Here is a 22889-nt window from a genome sequence, read left to right as displayed (position 1 = left end):
AATAAAGTGAAGGTTAAAGCTTGCATGTATAGAATAAGGTTAACTGGAAAACTGCAATTACTTTGCTCTCTTTAAAACAAATCTTGGAGCCAAAATCTGGGATTATTTAGAGATAATGTGCTCCAAAATTTCTCCCCCAACCCCATCCCTGCCAAATATAAAAGGGCTAAAATCAGCTGTTGTGAACCCCTCCAACCTTTTGCACATATATGTGTTCAATACTCAGTGGGAAACAGCTTTTTGACCCTATGATTACTATCCTGATTTCAGACATTTTTACCTTGCATTTAGCAAATGATGTTGGAGAAATATCCTCTGCAAAATAGCTAGCTTTTTAGGACACAGGTGCAGGCGATTACTTGAATCTGGAAATTTCTTTTAAACAGATATCATGTTTTTAAGAGTTTTTTTTTTTTTTGTGAATGTTTTGTTGAAAATCCCAACATTTTTTTTTCCAAAACATCTTAGTAAGCCAACAATTGCAACTGACATAATATTTTATCAGAGTCATTCCTCAGCAGCTCTGGGTGTACATGTTGGAATCAAGGCCTGACTATAGGCAGTAACTCAAGAATTGATCCTGGCAAGTGGGTAGATCTATCGCAAGGTCTTTGCAAACTTCACCAAACACATCAACTCAACTGTATCCAAAGTGGTGCTGTATCATTCGTATCAAAGAGCCATGTCCAGTTGTTCTTAGCACTTGATAAGTTGACTTGTTCTGGGATATTTTCACTTTGTTTACAGAAAAATGTGACTGCTCTTTTGAGCACACAGCAGAAATTGTGGCAACAGGAAAATAAGAATGCACAAAAGTTTAGGCTGTGTGATGAACTAGTTGCTCAAGTTGAAAGTGTTTCCACCCCATAGGAATAAACTTACATTGCAACGGGTGTAATGAATGCACTGCTTTTAGGCACAAAGCCAAGCTAGATTTAATCTAACTCCACTGGCCAATAAATGAAGAGATGGTGCCATGAATTTCAACACTGAAACCCTTGGCAAGCCTGCCAGAGAGTGCGAGCTCTTACTTGAGGAGCCATACCCAGTGTTGACATATCTTTGCTGCACCTGAACACAAACCAGCAAGATTAAAACTAGATTTGGTATATTTATACAGGTTGCAGCCAGTCTTCAGTGATGGAGAACAGACATTGCTCTAAGTGCAGGGGTTTGGTGTGTGAGCAGTTGCTGGCTGGACAGATCTGTCTGAAGGCTGGGCATCTGGGCCAAGCATGGCCTCGGACTGGAAGAGCAGCAAACCACAGGCAGATGAAGTCTTTTCTTCCATGCCTATTATGCAACTCAGGAGAAATGGTCAATATCAAGCTCTCTACCAACAGCATTTGCAAACAAGACAGATATTTCCACTAATAAGCAAAAATAAGCAGAAAAAAAATTGACTTCCCTTATGCAACCCCTTCATCTGTGCATGAAACACAAGATCAGATTAATCCCTAGTTGATCACAGCTCACTGAACCACTTCACATATGTCAATCAAGGTTATGTATGCTACAAAGTGCAGGCTGACATGAGGAATTTTACACACTCAACTCAATGCCTTTGAAAAACATCATTGATCTGGGTGACGCTAGCATCAGTCTTTGTCCTACCAAGTTTTAAAAGTGCAGAAAGAAAAAGGAGGGTGGGAAAAGAGCCCATGGCAGTGCAGATTTCAGCTTCTGCTATGGCAATGAAGCCAAAGAGGCAAAAGAGTGATAATGGAAGACACCAAATAAGTCTTTCTGCTAATCGCTCTTCACTCATTCAGTGTGACTGGGAGACCAGGTGGTCAGCACTGAACCAAAACCTGCTTTATCTGTGTACTAACATTGTAGCAAAATGGACATAAATGTTCTCATGTTCTAATGCTATGCTGATTTAGGTTATGCTGTTCTGCAGACAAGAGCTTTTTATCTGATGAGGCCTATGAGAATATTATTTGTCGAATTAAATTACATGCACAGCTATCAATGACACAGGCCAAACATGAGAAAGTTTCTTGTACTGTAGGTAAATGTGTAGAGCTAAGATGTCCAGCAACTTAATAGCCATGATCTACCACAAAGAAGAAAAATACATGATTACATATGCATAAATTCTTCCTGTGCAAGTGTTTGACATTTGAAGCTCTGAAAAATTTCCTATTGAATCTGGAGATCAGTGAGCACAGAACAGAAGGTCCTGACTTTGATTATTTTATGTTTCTCTTCAGTTAAGATGGGGCTGTAACACAACTGTTGCATCCTCAGGAGTTCTGTTCATAGTGAAACTTTGCTCATGATGGACTAATGCTATTCATGATGATATCCCACTGTCTCTCTCCTCACTGGCTTTGAAATAAATGCATCAAGAAACAAAATCCATAATAAAGTTTTTATGTCAATTACATATACCTACTTCTTATATTATCTATTTTGTACAAAACTTGCTACATGGCATTTTAGTGTGGACTGTGATTAAACTACATTCATTTCCGTAATATTTTCTGTTAAGAAACTCTAATCTCATTATATGTTCATAATTTCTGTCTCCACGAAGTGTAAAGGTCCATTATTCATATCCACACAATGTTGCCTTTCCCTCTTTAATAATGTCTTTGATTTTGAAAAGTCAAAGGCAGGATGTGCTGTTGCACTCTAGTATTTAAGCCTTCTTAATAGCCCATCTTGCATATAGGCACTAATAACATTTCTTTTTTCCTGGACCATCCCTTTCATGCTCCATATTTGTCTAATTGTCATTGCATCGAAAACACATGCATGTTAAGGGCCTCTTGATGTCGTGTTAGTCTCACTGCATTTTTTTTTTTTGTGATCCTGTGACTAAAGCTGAAGTAAATCTGGACCCCATGTTACACAGTCTTTGCCAGCTTTGCTGAACATCTGAAAATCTGAATCTGAAAAGAAACTCTGCCAGGAGGTAGTCAAACTAAGTTTCAGCAGCTCAGATAACAAAGAGTACTAGAAAAGGCCTTTCACAGATCCAATATTTATTGGATTTAGACTCATTTCAATGTCCAGTTTCATCCACTTACAGGTTCTCTGATTACCCCTGTCTTTGTAGTCTAGCAGTCTGAAGTTTGTTCTTCTGGACTAGGTAGTCCAATAAACAAAGACTTTCTCATCATATTAAACATGAGAGTTGCTGGAGATTTTTCAGAACTATGACACTTAAGAAAAGACTGGTTTGCACTCTGCTGAGGTTAATAACTTTGCAGAACTCATAAAAGCATTCACAATTGTTCTTGACTGAATCATCATAACAGCAAGCAGGTGCTTATATATAATCATACCTTTTGGGAATTGTCTCAGATCATTTGTCTGCCTCAAAGGATGTTCCTCACAGCTATTCATCTGAAAGACATAAAATGGCTCAAATTGGCCACTTGGCTTTCATTTCTACCAGAAACAGTGTACAATTCAGGATTACTTTGTTGTTTACACATCTTAAGCAAGAGACACAAAAATGACACTTTTTTATGTCAGAAGTAGTTTCTTTTGTGTTAATGAGTAAAAAGTCCTTCTATATTTTCACCTTTTTTTATAAAGTCTATTATGTCAAATTGATTTGTTTCATGAGATATGTTGGACTGAAAGGGTATAAATGTGCTTTCTGGACATAAATGCTTTTCAACAGATTTCAGACCCTTTAATGTATAGTGCATCACTAGTAAACAGAACCACACAAAAAAGAAGCCAATGGGCCTTTAACACATGCAATGATATCTTTAAAATGACAGAAAATGTTAACTTTGCTGAAAAATGTTAATGTAAAAGAGTTAATCCTTTCCTTCAAATAACAAGTGAGGAACAATTCAATATTTATCTTTCAACTGTCCAGACAATCACTGCAGAAATCACACTTTTTATATCGCTTCTGGACTTATATCTAAATGATTTAAATTCTTAAAACCAGTATTTCAATCAAGTATTTTAATCAAATTTTTATTATTATTATTATTTATTTATTTTTATTATTATTCAGAGAGCACCAGGTGAACCAGTTCTGAACATTATTAGAGTATTTAATGAAAAAGTTCCCTCAAAATTCCACAACAGCTTTTTTTTTTTTTTTTTTCACAATATAATTTGGGTAATTTTCCCCTGCTAAATCAAAGATGTACAATGTGGTCAGATGTACAATGTACCAGCTGGAGTGTAAAGGCTCTACTACTGTTTTGCAGTTTGTTTTGCATATACCGTGTCACAGCACACCATGGTAGACCTGGTCTCTACAGTCATCCGAGCAGCCTATCTGACAGCATCTCCTCTTTCAGACGTTGAAACAATAAAACTGTTTGCTTTTGTAAAAAAGAAATCAACAGTAACAAAACCAAAATAATCTATGCTGTCCTGATGCCAGTGGATCATTTTTATTGTCCCTTTTTTTTTTTTTTTTAACATTTGCTCCTTTACCCTTAAAATCTTAATACCATTACCCTGCATCAAAGAATCAAACAGCTGAAAGACAAGCTTCTGGGTCTTGTTTCCGTCTACAGAAAAAATGCTGAGCAGTAATCAAGAAAATACCTTGGTTTCTTTATGATTTCTTTTTTTGCTTTGGGATCAGAGCTTCATTTCAAAGTGCATTTATAAAGCTATATCTGAAATCTCAGTGAAATGTCTGGGAGGGCCCTTTGATGTCAATCAATTGCATGTGAGCCTTAACAAGTACTATGCTCCTTGATTTTGTCATGTTGTACAGCGGGTAAACCATTGATTTAAAAACTGAAGTAAAACTTAGATGATTAAGTATGGAAATTATTCTAAACTGTTTATAATGAAATGTAGATTTTTTTATATTATATTAAATCTGTAATACCAGTCTGGTAATTTAACGATCTTTTTTTTTTCCTTTTGCAGATGTGTGCAGTTGAAGGCTGATTTCACACTTTGAAAGCAGAAAGCTTTTGTTATAACAACTTCTCTCTGTGGAAGTAATTGACTTTGGAAGGTGAGATATTCTTGTGTCTCTCCACAGATTAATTCTTTTGGATCTTATCCGCAGTGGCAAAAAAATAGAACCTGTGTCTCCTTTGCTGCAATTTAAGCATGCTCAAACATTATTACCACTCTCTTTTCTAACCCTTTAAGGACAGGCGGTAATAAGGAGGTAGTAACCCTGTTTGCTTTAGGTTTCATTCACAACTGGTATTTCTTCTAAGTGGAGAATATAAGTTAGAACTGACTTTTTCATTGGTTAAAAAGCTTTCAATACATGAGTTAAGAAATTGGAGAAAGATAAATGCTGATTTTCAATTATTTTCTTCCTACTGTGAAAACTAAGACACCAAAAATCATTCAGTCTTGTATACATTTTTTCTTCTACGTATTATCATGTTCATTCTGATGATCCAATTTTTGATGATTTTTGGAAAGGAAATTTAACCTGTTACTAACTATTTGTGTAATTCACCATGGAATCTAACATGTTTGTGATGCTGCTGGGTTCTTACCCCTAGGGACAGGCTTCCTTCTGCCTCATCCAGACCCATGCCTCTGGCTGGCAGTGCAGTCAGTCTGCAGTCATCCAGAAGGAGGTGTTCTGAGAAACCCAGAGAAAGTCAATAAACAACCAGAATTGAACCTGTGTGCTAGAGAAACAGATTGCTCAGGGTAGCACTGCAGCAGTGGTGTCTGATCACAGCAACCCAATTCTTCTTTGTAATGGATGGCCAGAGGGGAAGTAAAATGGATGCAGAGCAACATAGAAAAAGAGCAAAAAGTTCTCTAGAGACTTGGATGTCAAATGAATGTATAAGGGAACATTTACAGTACATCTTGTTTAACTGGAATTAAACTTATCTTTAAAACAATTCCCAGCCTGCAGAGTGTAAGAATGACTGATTCTCTTTATTAAGTATAATCTTGTAAGATATCTACTTAAAGCAGATAATAATTAATTGCAGAAGTATACTATAATTAGCTTTTAATGAAAAGTACTTATAAAGATAAATATTTGTATACTCATTGTATTGATTAGAAGTTTAAGGAACAGACAGGCTCAGGCAAATATCTGCAAGACCAGTCAATGATCCTTTAATTTTAATTTTGGAGAGATTCATACCACTTATTCTAAAAATTGAGCTAAACTGCTCCAGTTATGAATCTAGTCAAATAAGTCCACTCTGTGCTTGTAAGTATCTCCAGAACTAGGCCTTGCCTGAGCTAAGCTTTCTCTGGAGCTTTCTTCTAGAGATTAAATCACCAGACATAGTAAGATTCAACATAGAAGACATCAGTTATGGCAACTGGACTTGGTAGAGCATTTACTAGAAATCAGTGTCTAGGCTACTAGATATCTGTCCTTTACAGCTAAAGTTCAGGAAGGGACTGTGTGAATGGATTGTGAAAGGTTTAGGAATCATGCTGATGAAGCAGGTCCATGTAGGCAACTTGTGCAAAGCCATGGCATAAAGCCTAGTGCTCTTTAAATGTGCAAACAAGGAAACGTGGATTAAGAGCTGGAGAGAGGTTTTACCACTTCATCTGGTAGTAATCCTGCCAAATTAAACTTCTGAGTCTGGTTCTAGAGCTTATAGTTTAAAAAAGTTTAAAAATTGGCTGCATCTCACCTGTGGCCTGAAAGAAGACCTCTTACAATGGAAAACATAGAGATTTAAATCTAATTAACTTATCCAGAGGAGACCAAGATAAGCTTTGATTTTATGGTATACATACCATTATGCAGAGAAGACAGTACTAAGAAGTTTTCTAATCTACTGAAGAAAGGCAGTGTAGAAGCAGCTAGAAGTTAACTCTGGAGAGATTCTAGTAGAAAGAAATTATACTGGTGCTCAACACACATTGGAATGAACTGCTGAAGGAAGTGCTGAATTTTTCATTTTTGAAGCTTTCATATCACAACTGAATGCCCGTCTGGAATTGCCCGAGTTGAAATCACATCCTTGTGCTCAATAAAAGCATACCTAGATGTAAGGCTTGATTGAGGATCTCATACTAAATAACCTAGTGGTCCTTGTTGACTTTAAAATATAGCAATCTATTTCTTCTACAGGCTGAGGGGAGAAAAAAAGAGATAAAAATTATTTCCATATTTTCATTTTTGGAAGGTGCTCAGAGAAATATGATGCTGAGGTACATATATAGATAAATCGACAGATGAGAAATGATGACTTCTTACCTTGAAAAGAAAATTCTCATACTTGCAATATAATAAAAGAAACATCAAAATAAAACCGATTAATTTTTCCTTTAATTATCACAGTTTCTACAGCTGTTGAGCAAATTATAGCTTCTTTAATATGCCAATTTTGAAAGTACTTCACATTATAACCAGCAGATAACAAGGGAATAAGAGTAATTGGAATTAAATTTATACAGTGGAGAATTCTCAGTTTTAATGTTGTCTAAATGGGTTTTAACATATTGAAACTGCCAGAAACTCACATGTGAATAAAAGCTGTTATAGAAAAAGAAGAGGAAGGAAAAGAAGGATTAAAGTAAATACTGCTCCAGAAAACTTTTGAAGTAAAATGGGTCTGTGCAACCCCAGACCCCATGGAATTTCACTATCACTGATGAGCATTCGGATAAACTTAGTTAAGTGTCTGCACCGATAAGGAATAGATAAATCCCACAAAATATGACTCTCCCAGGTGACAGGCTATTTTTCTGCAAGACATTAATCCTTTATTTCTCATGAGATGAGAAACCTCAAATGAAACTCAGAGGAGAGGGAGGAACTGCAGTTCTCTCAGAGAAAAATGTTGTATTTTGATGCTGGTATTTGTTTCAGGCAGGTGCCAGTCATTCTTAGAGCCTCCCACTGTGCCAAGCTCTTGCTAGTAAGCATGAAAATAGACCTCATACAGTTGATCTTGCAGCCAGAATAACCCATATAGGAGGTAGGCAGTGAAAGAAGAAACAGCTGAGAAGACTTGTTCAAATACCCATGCGTGCGACTGAATCCAGGCCCTGGGACTGTCACAGTAGTTTGCTGTCCACAGTGATGAGAACCAGGGCATGAATTACCACTGAAGCTTAAGGTGAATTCCAGTAACATAGTCTCTGCTAGACCTACAGCATCTTCATGCTGAGATACAGGTTTTTCTGAGTCAGTCAGCAACCCACCGTCACCCATCTGTGCAACATGGTGCCTGCATTCATGGGACAAGCAGTTCCATGCTCTGGTCCTTCCCACTTTCTCACACACTGAAAGGCATTTTATCTTGGGTGCACACAGACAAATATTCAGCTGATACTAAATCGTGGTATTACCTGAGGCAGCAATGAAAGGAACCTCCATTTCATGAGCTTTTGTTTGCATCCTGGGTCCTGTAAGAATGCACTGAGATTACATGTTACCCTGTTGCCAGATCACAGCCGTGATTTTCCAGACCCTAAGACCCTTCACATCCTGCTCCTTATGAGGAGGGAAATAGAGTTCTGCTGATGTCAGTGTTGTCATAAACACAGAAACCCAAAAAGGAACAATATTCCCTGTACAAATACTAATCCATACGCAGGAAGAATATAGATGATTAATACTTAGCTGAAGTATTAATAAGAAATTAATAATGGCTATATAAATCTATTCTGCTGGTTTCTATGTCTGTTTCATCTCTAATTTACAGTCAATAAGATTTCTCAATGCCACAGAAGTGCTCCACTTAAACTACACAATTTCTAGGTAGCTTTTGGATGTGATGGTAAAGATGACAATGCCTCCTGGAAGGCACAGAATACAACATTCTCTAGAGAGTAGTGAAAAGATAATTTTATAACATTATATTCTGACACTGTGTGAATCAATTTTAATGAAAGATATACTTGCTTTCTTTTGCAGTGATGAATCTGGAAATATTTAACCCCCCAGGCTTGAAGGAAAAAAAGTCCTACTTTAATGGAGTAAAAATGTGCTACATTTGAACATGAGGTAAAAATACTTTTGTTCCCATATTATTTTCACAGCAACTGAATAAAAGCAAGAATATGTACTTCATCTTTCTATCAGTAGCTGGAATCTGCCTGTTAATTCAACCTTGCTCAGATTTTTAAAGAAGGAAAAGAAGCTATCCAGACTTTGAAAGCACTAGATAAATATTTGTCAGAATTATGAGTTAATTAAAATCATATTACTGTCATATACTCTAAAGGATCAAAGTACTTTTACACATGTATGTGCAAAGAACATTCAGGAGTTTGTGAAATCTACTTTTGAAAGTGCAGCTGTTTCTAGGGTGAAATGTAGCAACTAATTAATTGTAAAAGTACACAATAGCTTAAAACAGCAGGTGGATAAAACTTTTTCCTGTCACAGCTGTGGCATAATATAATCAGACAAAATGCAATTATCCAGTTGGAATTTGAGAAAGATCTTATCATTAACATAACTATTTTTCTAAAGAAAATCTTTGGATGTACATGCTGTAAAGAAAACTAGAAATACTTCAAAGAAGCTTGATACATCAGGGCTTTGGTTTTGTTTTCACTGAAACAAACCAAAATCAAGGTATCCTATTCTCACTAAGAAGAAATATTGGTTGATCTACAACTTAAATATTCACTTCTAACTTCTTTATTTCTAAATTTGTCTTGCTAATATCTTCCTTTGGGTTCTGTAATCATATTCTGATGGATATTTATGCATTTCCCTTAAGCAAAAAACAAGCAATATGACATCCTATCTATTCTTTCTGGTGGCAATTCTACCTGTTGCTTTGGCTTCCCATGGGGGACTATTTCCAAGTTTTATATGCTCTTGAGAGAGAAGATAAACTAAGCTGATTGTGTCTATTCTTGTAATGTGGTTTGTGTTCATTTGGGGGATTCATTCTTTTTGTTTTGTTTTATTTAGTTTTATTTTATTAGTGTAATGAAAACTGTCTATTCTTCAATTACTTTCACACCTGTTTGAAGATTTTGGCCTAACTTGCGAAGAAAGTTTTTTTGTTTGTTTGTTTGTTTTTCCCCTCTGGTTGCTTGTTTCTTGCCCTGGCTGTTCATTCTATTCAATTTGTATTATGATCATAATCATTTTTGTGATTGTTTGCTGAAATGAACAACAAAAAAATTGTGCCAAAAACTTAACATATATTAGCAAAACCTAACCAAACCAAGAAAAACAAACAAACAAACAAACAAACAAAAACCACCTTCAAACAAGCAAACAAATAACAACAAAAAAACAACTCTGCAGTTAGAAACAGATTACTTGGCTAGAAAGATAAATTCTGCCATGTTAACAATGTGATAGGCATCTTCCTTAGTTTCAGGTGTATGGTTTCTCTCTCTACTCAAACATCAAAGGATGATCTGCAAGTTTTTTTTGTAATGGAAATCTGCTGTTGCTTCAGATCCACTCTACAGTTATGGTTCTGTAAGTCCCTTATTTCACTGGAAGCATCACATATGAATTAATGAAAAAAATATTTATTAAGTTTTTGCAGTCCTTAATTTTAATTACTGCAATTAATGAATGGAACTGCAAGCAGAGTTCAACTAAGGGTTTTTATAAACATTAATGGAGACTCATTAATAATGCTCATGACAGTCTACTGGGAATTATCTAACAACCATGAGACACTATGTATAGGAACTCAGCTTGAACTTTCGTGACTCTTCCTCAAATAAATTAATGATGTTCCACAAACTCTTAGAACCACCTATCCAGTTGTTCCAGAGCTTTGAAAGAAAGACAGTTTTAAAACCACCTTTGCATCCTACCAAATCAAAATTTAATTTTATAACTCTAAATACATCATGAAAAAGATCTTCTAGGAGAGGAAATTTGCTTTACTTTTCATTCTGTAATATAAAAATCCTCTTGGAGGACAACGACTGATTTAACACTAAATCTAAGCTTCTAGAACGGATCTGCTAGACTCTTTTAGGTTGCTGCAGCCTTAGAGATATTTCACAGCAATAGGATAAATTATGCTTCATCCTTTCAGCTAATAATATTCCTTTAACTTTGACTTCTTTAAGAGCTATTGCAACATGAAATTGTATTTATTCTTAAAAGATCTGTCTTGTCCACAATGCAGTTACAATAGCATCTTCAAAATAGACACTGCACCTACTGCCCCTTCATCTATCTAGCTTCTTATTTTACTTGTTGTAAGCTTTCAGTCTAGCATCAATACCGGAACTGGAAGAAAAAAACAGGATCTCTATCACAAAATAATACCAATATTTCAATATAGCTCATGATTTAAGAATTTTATTGAAGACTGAAATCCCCTAGTTTATTTTTTTTCATAGCTATATCCCAAAATAATTTATTTCAATGTCACCAAAATAATTTGTTCAGAAGTTAGTTTTATCTTCTATAGGTGAAAACGATAAGGTTAAAATAATCTATTTCAAAAAAATTCCAAGAGGATCCGCACTTTTCCATCTAAAATTTTCATATTTGATTTCAAAATTTGCTATTTATTTATTCAATTGACATGTTTAATGGAATGTCTGGAAGATTTATTGTTTTAAACAAGTTGAGGCTAAAGGAAGCTGTGCTCAAATACAGTGAGGCTTATACTGTGGGATATGACCTGATCTTAGCTTTGGTGACTTTGCACAACGGACACGTGCCCAGGGTGGACACATTACCCAGGGTGGCTTTGGTGTTCTTGGCTTTTAGTGAGTGATCTCTTTGAATAACTGAACTCAGTATTGTTCATAGATGCCTCATCCATCCATAACAGATAGATCTATTCAGAGTGTGTCCTGACTCTGTCAAATGCTGACACTGAGCTGATATGACAGATGAAGAACTTCACTCTGACTTCTGTGTGTTATTCTGCACTGAGCTGTGCCACATGGTAAGTCATAGCAGGTGAAGAATGCAGAGATTTCCCAGATGTGGTGGTGAGGAGATAGAACAGATGTGACACCTTTGTTGTCTGCAATGCACATATACATGCACTAGCAACCTGCTAACAATTCTCACATGGATTAAGCAAACAAACAAACAGACAAAAACTGAAAAACACAACTTCATAGTGATAGAGCAGAATAAAGGGTAATATGGTCTAAGAATGAATAAATGAACAGACTCGAGGGTTTAATGATCTAAGCCACTTGAGTTAGCAGAGCATATTTCCAATGAATCTATGATACACTGATAATTTGCTGAAAGTTAATTTTCCCCTCTGCCTGTTTCCCTATCTTTTTTTTGTTGTTTGTTTTGGTTTGTTTGTTTGTTTTGGGGTGTGTGTGTAGTAGTAGTAGTAGTCATGGGTTAATGGACTACAGTGAGGATCAGGAGGTCAAAACTTAAGATCTTGGTCTTTGACAGACTTCCCCCATGACTTGAAAAAGTCCTTTCATCTTTTGGACATCCCTACATTGAAGACAGGAGTTTGGAAATACCAGTGAGTTTGGTGAGATACTGGAAACAACCTAGCTGCAGAAGTACTTGGTTAAACAACTGTCTTTGGCATCTTTGCAATGAATGTTTATCTGCAGGAACTCCTATCAGCAACATTCATCAGAATTTTCAAAGTCGTGAATCAAGAAGCTTCTGGGGAATTGTGAGTATACTAATTGCAATTCACTAATCTATTCACAATCGTAAATGGGAGTGACCTCAGAATAAACAATTGATTTTATTTCAAGCACTGTGACAAAAAGTCTTTCATGGTCTGGGACCATGCAGGGAAAGAACTAGTTAGATCAGTTCATCTGTTACTCTGTGTACAGGATCAACATTTTCTAACAAGATGGAAGCTACAAATTCTCTGGTGCTCAAAGAGAACAAAGGACATTGAGCTTCTCAGTAGCTACCATATATATATGTATATTTTTTTGCTTTGATTGGGCTAAGTTTTTCCATTCAGGGTACTTATGAATATGTAAATTTTGGTGCCTAATTTTAGACACTTCTTTAAATGTATGGGCTAAGGTTATAGATACTGCTCCTATACTAAGGCAGCCTGCTGACTGTAGGTAGTAATACACGTGACTGAAACTCCTTGCTTAGTGTTCAGGAACAGTGAAAGGTGAGCTGAGGGCACACAAGAATAGTATCTCCTCAGTGATATTAATTCAATTGCAGCAGCTAAAAGTTTACATGGGGCTGAAGTTCCCAGGGATCAGTCATGCTGACTATCTTTTAATACCAGAGCTGGGTACACTTGCAGCTTTGTAAACAAGTAAAACTGGTATGAAGAGCAGATACAGAGTACAGTCTATCACGTAATGCCCAGCAGGCACTAAATACTCCAGGGGACAAGCTGAAAATCAATTATCTTGAAATAGCATAACAGAAACTTTCTCTGTTCTCACGTACCAGCATCAAATCCATTTAAATAACAACATCTTAGAGCACAAAAGCAAAGTAAAGCCTCATGAAAGTATGTTTCAGCAAGGACTGCATCACCCCAATCCTTTAGCTTTACCTCTTCAAGCAACTCTTTCTCCCTGATGTAAAGATGAAGAATTAATCATCTGTTACATAAAATGCATACTCCATGGGGAAGACACATAAAGCACGCACGAGATGGATGGATTTTTGTAGAGTAAGGTCACCCTCAGGGGGTGAAAGCATAGGGAAAAAAGTGCTCTCTGAGTGATTATCGTTTCTGGAACCACTGGAGACTTGCAGGTTTGATGCCATCTAAAAGAGCCTATGATTTTCTATTAACTCTTTGCTCCTGCAGATTGGTAGTAACCTCAGTATATGTTGGGGTGCTGTTTTGCACTAACTTCGGCAGTGAGCTGAAGAATTGGAAACGGTCTCATTTGCCTGGTGGTTGATGACTGTTGCAGGTGGGAAGCTCAGGCAGGGCTTTCCTCAGCTGCTAGTCAAAAGCTGGGCAATTCTCAAAGTTTGGGGAAGACTGGAAAGTTCCTGTAAGGAGAAATGGGTAGGAGAGCAAGCCCCATTGCTCATGATCTTTGTGTCTGTTTCCATCTGGGTCTGAAAATGACTAACAGTGTCCTGCTGACTGGGTGATGTTGGTAGACTGGAACCAGCCCAGTATAGCAGCGAGCACTGGCATTTAGAGGTATAGGCAGGGGCTTTGTAAATTTGGTACCTGCCAAGCTGGCAGGTATATTCTAGGAAATTAAGAACAGGATGTTAACAAAATGAAACAAAATGAAAGAGAAGAGGATTTTTGAGGTAAGAAAGAGGAAAGAGATGGAAAAAAGAAGTTTTAAGGTGTATCAAGCTATAAAGGCTTCACTGTGTTTTAATTACTGCAAACTATATTTCTAAGAGCCTTCAGTAGCTTGTTAGAAACACACTGTAGCTTTAATTAAGCAATTAGAGAGCTTGATGAGGAAGGCAAGGATTTTAGAATGTAAAGTATTCTGGAGAGGGTATAGGCAGGGGAATCTTTTTTCAGGTGTCTCTGTATTATATAATGATTAACCTTGAATGAAATGTTACGGAAGGACTGAGAGCTTTTATTCATGAGTCACAAGCATAAAACCTGACCCAAAAGCTCTTTGAAAAAATTCTCTGAGAAGAGAACTTTGTTAGTGTGAAGCCTGTAGGACTTAGGTTAAAGTGTGCATTCAGGGGTCAGAACAACATTTATCTCCTGAAAGGACAGACTTAACGAGAAACAAGTAGAACTTCTACATTACAATATGTTGATATAATTCAGTTGCTGGCAATTTTTGTATTGCATTAAATTTCAGATTGCTCATAGAAAAATAAAAATGTAGTACGAAAAAGTGAAGACTACAGCTATCCTGATAGCTCTGTTAATTCTATCATTTATTGTGTAAAATTATGGCTTTCTGTATGTAAAGTCAATGGTATTTTCAGATGAAGGAAAAATGTGATCCTATGGAAAGGATCTCTCACATTGTCTTTCTTGAGAGAAGTTGGGTCTGGTAATGGAGGTGGGTTCCCAGGTTAGCAGGGATGCAGAATATGCCCATAGAAGTAATAAAGTCACATTCCCATAATTAAGATGTGAGATGGCAAAACACATTTAGAAAAAAAAAAAAGCATACGCAGGTGTGTTACTGTCAGGTTCTCCATACCTGTTTCTCAGGAAGAAATTTTCTATTCAGGCAGTAACTTGGGATTCTCAGTAAGCAATTCCATAAACTCCACCTTGAGCAGAAGCACAGTTTTGATGGCCTATATAAATATTCACCCAGGTAATTTTTGCTTTTATTATTATTTATTACCATGAACCCACATACCAGCAGTCCACTTATTGCTGCAACACTGAGAATGTTCTTCTTGGTACCAACAAAACCTTAACAATCACTTCCAGAGTCTTTCATTTGACAGTTCTCAGCTTTTCCAACCGGAGTACCTAACTGATTGATTGTAATTCAATTAAGTGATGAAAAGCATGTCAGGTGAACCTTGTTTCCAGCTCCTCTCCCTTAAGGTCTCCATGATTAAACCACGATGCCTGACTGTCTATTTTGCATAAATTCTAGCTTGATCTTTGCTTCTTTTTTAGAGTCAACCAACTAGTTTTATCTGAAATAAATCTGAGTAAGGTTCTGGGGATGGTTCATTAGAACTGCTCCTAAAGGCAGCATGGATAAGACTGCACTTGACTTGGCTTTGTGCAGCTGACAAGGTCCTCCAGAAATATACCAGGTGACCTTACCTCCTTCTGCACCCCAAACATTCTCTCACTCCATGCTAGCTACGCCTACTTTCAGGTCCGCGCTATAAACCATCATCTCCCTGGAGGGGAGCAAAACAGCCTTTACATTATTATGGATGCTTTTAGCTGGAATCTGTTCCCCTCAGTAATTTTTGCATTGCAGTACAACAAGGGCCCAGAGAAGCCAGTTCAAATATTATAAAACATAGACATCCTGCTCTAGAGGCAGCTAGCTCTAAGCTGTGTGTCTCCAAGCCTCCGCTTGGCCATGAGGTCTCTGTCATGTTTAGCTGTACTGGTATAGCTTGTGAGCATGCTTCTTGTTGAAGTCTCAAAGTAAGCAGGGATGCTACTGTACAAAATTAACTAGACAGAAAAAAAAAAAAAAGAAGAAGAAAAAAAAGTCTTTGTTCATACAGGGTCTTCTGGGAGCTATAGAAACTGTGTGGGAGATGTCAGCTGTGTTCTTCTGGGAGAGTCCTTCAGCTTTTTGAGGTACAAAGATAAATTCCATCCTGAATAATATGAACTACCTAAAATATCTTCAAAAGCATATCTACAGCAACATAAATACTATATAAACAATATAAACTGTGTTCTGATAGCATACAATTGGTACCAATATGGTTTATTATTAATGAATCAGTATATTTTACTCAGTGAGGCACAGAGAGACATATTTATTCTTGAAATGTCATCTGTATTGTGTTATTTTGTGGCACATTTCACCTCAAAGGTTACTCTATTCACTTCTTCTTGAGTAGAATGTCTAATCCATCAGTTGGTGCCATCTCATTATAGTTCCATCAGGGACACCTAATGACAGTGGATATTTAATACAAGTTTGTAGGTGATTTTGAAATGTGACTCAGTGCACTTGGGAGGTGTGAGTAGCTCTCATATTTGAGAAGGCATAGAACAAAGGGACAAGGAAGCATGAGCTAAAAAAAAAAAAGAAGCGATCACTAGAAATAACAATTCTGGGTGTTGGAAATGAGTATTTTTAAACTATAATTTAAGCAAATTCTTCAATAATTAACTATTTACAGTTTTTTTATGAATGGCTGAATATTTCTGTTACAAATATGAAATTAGATGGTAATTATAATTATGTCTATATCTGCCTATTTCTTGCCTATTATATCTATAGATCTGTATATTTATACTATACATACAAACACACGTGCAGATATAAGTAGATATATGCAGTATATAAGATCTGCCCAGGGAAGTGGTTGAGTCGCCATCCCTGGAGGTCTTTAAAAGACGTTTAGATGTAGCCCTTAGTGATATGGTTTAGTGGAGGTCTTGTTAGTGTTAGGACAGAGGTTGGACTAGATGATCGTGGAGGTCTCTTCCAACCTAGACGATTCTGTGATTCTGTGAAGTATGTGCATTCTTAAAGAGTGTAAATACATGTGAATTGCCTTTTTTCTATCACTAAATGCAACCACTTCTATGCAACCACTTCTATGTTGGAATTATTTTTATATTATAGCTGGATCAAAAGCATTTGGAAAGAAAGAGGAATACACTATCCATACAAGGAAAAGGCAGAATATTATACTGAAATATGATAGACTACTATGGTCAATGTACTACAGCAATGTCAATATAGTCACAAATAGCCGTGCTTCTCAGTTTCATTAGAGATTACAACTCTGCAAGAGTAAAATTTATCTCTGTACTGAAGAGTTTGCATGTTGGTCTAGGCTGGATTTAAATCAAACCCAAATAAGTGGAACTGCTGACAGAGTGATCACCCTTTTTGCATTTAGATGTAACCCGCACTATCCAGCTAATTGGTTCTTGTTTGTGTGTTTGCTTCTCCTTTATGGTTGCAGTCTTATGAAGACATGAACTGTGTCTCCATCTAAGTTTGGGAAATGCTTAGCACTTGTGTACCACAGCATAAACATGTATGTCTAAGTTGTGCTGCAAACTGTAGTTTGAGGCTGGAACAGGCTTCCCAGAAAAGCTATGGAGTCTCCATCTGTGGAGGTTTGCAAGGGTTAGCCAGACAAGGAAACAGCCAGCTTGTTCCTGTGCTGGTGAGAGACCCGCGCTGAGCAGAAAGGTGGCCTTGCGACTTCCAGAGTGGTCCCTTCCAACCACAGTTTCTACAACTTTGCAAGTATGTTTGACAACAAACACTGTAAGTACTGGAAGAAATAAAAATAAAATAAAAGCAACAAGCCCAAATTTGTTAAAACACTATAACAATTTTAACCAGAGAATTTTGTATGTTTTCAATTTCTCATTATTTTATTCCTGAATTATGAAGTGTTTGAACAGCCTGAAAATAAACATCTGATTCACAGAAGATATTTTCTATGAAAAACTACCAGATTTACAAACCTTTTTATTTTATTTTTTTTTTTTTTTTTTGATACTGGAAGTTTTAGGCCAGAATGAAAATAAATACTGTGATAATTTAGAAGGAGCATTAGCATTATGCCAGATTGCATCATAAAGTGAATAAATATGGGATGATGGGAATAGAACTACAGCATGATTAACTTAGTTTGGGATTGTTAGGTTTTTGGCATCATTAACTCCTGCAGAAGACAAGCAGATCTACAGGTATTTGGCTGCACAGCTGTGGAGGTTGGGATGACCTCCTGGTAGCTTTTCCTGGGGAGCAGCCACCCTTCTCATTCCCCTTTATCCTGAAATGCAAACTTTCAGTGACTGTTTAGAAGACGGATATGAATATCTTTGTGTTGGGAAGAGCTAAGAGAATATTGTTTTGAAGCTTTACTCCAACCTTTGGATATACCACACTTCTTCTCACAAAGAATGTCCTGAAAACAGAGCTCAAAACATTTCCAAAGATTGCCTTTATATGGGAAAAAACATCACTCTGTAACAAAGTCTCACATATAACCTAGAGCAGTGACATTAATGTTTGTTTTTTTTTTTTCTTTAGTAATGAAAGCTGAATAAACGTTTCTTTATTTACAAAACATTTGTCAATTAAATGACTATATTATGTCCTGCAAGTCTTCACAATATTTACCATTACATAAATCTTCACAATATTTACCATGTTATTAATGTGTAAAAAATGCCTATTGAGGTCAATGGGATGTTTTTCTAAGTAGAAAGTCAGAAGGATGCTTTATCCAGAACACTTGAGAGAACTTTATCTCTAAGAGCAAGAGGGTGTCTCTGAAAAATCCTTTGGATAGGGTTTTAGACGCCTTAACTTAGAAGATGCATGGTAATACTCCTTTGCTCTACCAGAAGAAATTTAACTTTGTGACTACTGACTGATATAGAGGATCAGAGTGAAAAAGAATGTGTGTGTGTCTAAAAGTGGGATAGTGCTGTTTGTTTTCCTGAATTTGGAGTAACTACAGAACTCACCAGGTTTTCGGAAGCCTCTGTAGTCTACCAGGTTCATAATGCACTTCATCACAGCAAATTAGTTCATAACTTACTCAAAGCTCTACTCTGTATTACTTGACTGACCACACTTTGTTTGCGGCAAAATCCTTCTATTTGTTTTGGTGGGATTTTTGTTTGTTTGTTTGTTTTCTTTCTTAAGAAAAGGAACTTTAAATGATGGTTTGTTGGCAGACTTATTTGTCTCCCAGGGCCATGAGTTGCATGGGTGTATGTGACGGCAGATCTTGGTTGTAAATGACTAAAATGCTGAGCTCCCTTGTCTGTGAGATGCTGAAAGAGTGCATAAAAACAACTTAGAGCATGAAAGCTTCAAAAGTAGCAGAAAGAACCAATGTAGAATGCTGTCTCCTTCCCAGAGTGCCATCAGAAAGGTTTCTGCACCTTCAGTGGGTCTGGCTTACCAAGACTACGCAGATTGACTCAGTGCCAAGGGTAGAAAGATGCCACATTCAAAAGTAACAGTGGTTCCCTTACTGATCAAACATACTGAGCTGATGCCTTGGATGGAGAAGGGTGAGATGGAGCATGTCCATGGCTGCAGGCCTTCTGATGTGTTGATGGTGAATGAAGAGATTCAGAGACCTCCAGTGGTGAGTGCTGTGTTGCCCCAAGAGTGGGTTTGGAGTCCCTTTCTGCAGGTGGGTCAGCCCAGTGGTTCAGGAGGTGCTCCCCGCTGATCACTCACCACCTTTCCTTTCCAAAGGCAGCACTCCAGTGGTTGTGTCCCCCATCACTCCAGTTTTTCTTTTTCCTGCAGCATGACAAGAGGAGCTTCTACATTTCGGCTGAGTTGTAGCCTCTGTAGTGCGTTGTTACAGCCATGAGAAGATGACTTTCCAGTACAGTCCAGTGTATATTCACTGCCTCATCGAGTGTTTCTATTTTCATTCATTACACCCATTGAATTTTTCAGAACACACGATTTTTAGGTAAACTGAAAAGTTAGGTTCAATCTAGAAGAGGAGCAGTTTAATGAGAGAGAAAAGCTAACGCTGCAGTTTTTGAAAGCACAGGGGAAATTTAAGCATGGAGTACTAGAAATGGGATTGCAGCCTTTGTTCTCAATATGTGTTGCATCTAACAATTCCATTTGTTCCGCTGTTCTTCGGTGCCAGGGCTAAGCAAATAGTTTGCAATAAATAATTTAGCCTTTGAATTTAACCTTCATTTCTGCTCTTGGAGTCCCCATGCACTGATTGCAGTAGTTTCAAACTTACTTGTGATTCAAGATCGTACAACTTTTAGGGGTGAAGGGAAGGAAGAGGTATTTATTATTGTGATCTATCAGTGTGTTATGACACTCCCAACAGATCACAAGGTATTCTTTGTCTTCCTTGATCTGATGGCTGCAGTGGCATCAGAGGTGAGGAGGCAAAGTGAAAGTTATCATTAAGTTATCATTAAAAGTTATCATTAATTCTAGAGACTTAATCCAGGGTTTCATCTAAGGGGGACACTGCTTATGACAGGCAGACCTCTTTCAAAACAAATTACACCTTTTGCATCACATTGTGAACCAACCCTTTTACGCAGAAAGTAAAGTATTTCCTGACGCCTCCCTTATAAAACAGAGGACAAAACTAGGTCACTCTGAGCTGTGTTTCATCAGTCTTTCATTCTTTGCTATGGTAAAATATATGACTGTGATCTCACCCTGAGAGACTCTGGCTTTGCCTCAGACAAGGCCAAATTTTTGTCGGAAGGAGTTACAAACACTCAGCTCAGAAAAAGCCCCGAAATAGCTCTTCATACTGCAGCACGAAGCACACAGAGGTAAGCTGAGAGGATTACTGCCAAGCTGCTTTCCACCAAGAAGAGAAAGCAAAGTGCAAGTTGTAGATGCTTGACATCATAAAATACTACCATGGCAACAACTCACTGTTTATCTGATTAAGCATCATTTTGGATGGCAAAATAAACAGTACAAATACGAGAAACAGAATTCTCATATTTAATCTGCTCTTCCTTTCTTCTTCTATATTTAACCATGCTCTTTGAATAAACCTCTAATTCTTCAGAATTAAAAGGGGGTGATTTGGAATTGCCAAACTATGGAATCAGTCTCTCTCTGATGATTACATTAGAAATAATAATGCCTTGCAATTCGCACTTTGTTGGAAGATTTCAAAGTTTTGGAGGATCAGAATAGTGCACAGAAACTTGATGTATCTTTTTTTCCAGTTTGGATATTGGAAACAATAATACTTAGCATGGTTTTGGCAGGGAAAAAAAAAAAGAGAGAGAGAGAGAGAGAGTTGGAATTTCTGTATGCAGATCTGTACGTAAACAGGGGGAAAAGGACTAGAGGAAAACAGCAATAAAATTTTACCAGCCCAAAAATACATGAGAGGGATAACTAAGAACTTAACTGATCATTTAGCTTGTAAAAGTATTTCAGTTTTTAGGCATTAAACATTATGTGCTTAAGAATGCAGGTAGGTTTCTTAGAGGCATCCAGAAGAGCAATCATCCTCTAGCCTCAGTGATACACATTTTCTCAGGTACTACAGACATTTTTCTGGACAGTAAGGAGTAAAATCACAGAAAAAATGTCTTGATATTCTGTTATTTTTAGAAATCTGAACTCAGCTGCCAACATTTATTAAAAATCCCACTGTTTTTTTCTTAAAACAAAACCAACTAGACCCCTATCAAAAGGTTGAATCCTCTTTTATAGGAATGACTTAGTCTTTTAAACTACATAACTGTTTTATTTCTCTATCTTTATCTCCTTTACTGTTTTTTCTCTTTTTTTTCTTTTTTTTTTTCAATTCAAAAAGCTGTGATTTCCTTTATTAATTGTTATCTGAAGTTTTCTCTGTTTATGTATTTCCATTTTTGAGAACAACATACAATTTGTTTTCCAGGAAAACTGGATAATAAAAAAAGGAAAATGAAAAACACCCTCACATTTTAATGTAGACATACTGGCATATGTAGAGGTAAATGCCAAGTACTATGTGCAGTTGGAGGATAATCCTTTTGTGTACTACATGAACTTGTGAAATCATGATCCCAACAATTAACCAGCATGATTAATGAGAAAGGGATAAAAGAAAAGGTGCTGTTATTCTGTTGGTGCCGAATTTAAATGTCCCGTGACTTCATCTATTTTACTGCACATCTTGCTTGAGTGTCTTCAGTCTTTTAGAAAGAGAGTCTGCCATGATTCGTGGCCCAGCTATTTTTGTCTGGAGCAAATGTTAGATTAATATTGTCATGCTGTCCCAGCTACCATTCTTTTTTCCTTTACAATGAATGCACCAGGGTCTTATTAAATAAATCAAAATTAAAAAAAGAGAGAGAGAGAGAGAGAGGCACAAATCAAATGAAAGCAGAGTGGGCTCTGTTCACAGGCTGTGGCCTTGCTCCCACTGGGCCCACGCAGCACGTGCCCTTTTATCTTAGTGCCTTTAAGCTATGGTGGTCTGTTCAACCTTCTGGGGTTACATATGTCTCTGGGCCAGGATAATTGTTCTCAACAGCATGAGCTTAACTTTATCATCCCTCCTGCCTCTTGACTTACTGTAAATTAAACAGTGGCTCCATGGAGAAAAAAAAAAAAAAAAAAAATGCCGGGAAGTTTCAGCAGCTTTTAAAGACTTTTTTTTTTAATTATTATTTTTTAAAGGAATATGTCATTTTATGGTACTGCTGAATATTTTCCTAATTTCTGTTTGATACAATGGAACTACTTTTTTTCTTTTTTCTTTTCTTTTCTTTTCTTTTCTTTTCTTTTCTTTTCTTTTCTTTTCTTTTCTTTTCTTTTCTTTTCTTTTCTTTTCTTTTCTTTTCTTTTCTTTTCTTTTCTTTTCTTTTCTTTTCTTTTCTTTTCTTTTCTTTTCTTTTCTTTTTTTTTTTTCTCTCTCTCTTTGTTTTGGAACTCTTGGGCAAAGAACCTTCAGAAAGAAATTAGATTAATGAGGA

General features: G+C 36.8%; 1 long non-coding RNA gene across 2 annotated transcripts in view; it reads left to right on the top strand.

Moving 5' to 3' along the window:
* Positions 1–22489, top strand: part of LOC125180000 (uncharacterized) — a 28162-nt gene extending 5673 nt beyond the window's left edge. Inside the window, exons 3-5 of one of the 2 annotated variants that reach the window (XR_010830968.1) lie at positions 4867–4957; positions 8813–8902; positions 12263–22489. This is a non-coding gene — a long non-coding RNA (uncharacterized lncRNA). Of the gene's footprint in view, positions 1–4866; positions 4958–8812 lie in introns of both variants that reach the window. The other variant, XR_010830967.1, reaches the window with a different exon arrangement.
* Positions 22490–22889: the final 400 nt, after the last annotated feature.

This window comes from Anser cygnoides, chromosome 4 (genome assembly GCF_040182565.1).
Source record: "Anser cygnoides isolate HZ-2024a breed goose chromosome 4, Taihu_goose_T2T_genome, whole genome shotgun sequence".
In the NCBI taxonomy this organism is placed as follows: Eukaryota; Metazoa; Chordata; class Aves; order Anseriformes; family Anatidae; genus Anser; species Anser cygnoides.
This window is presented reverse-complemented; position numbering and strand designations above follow the sequence as displayed.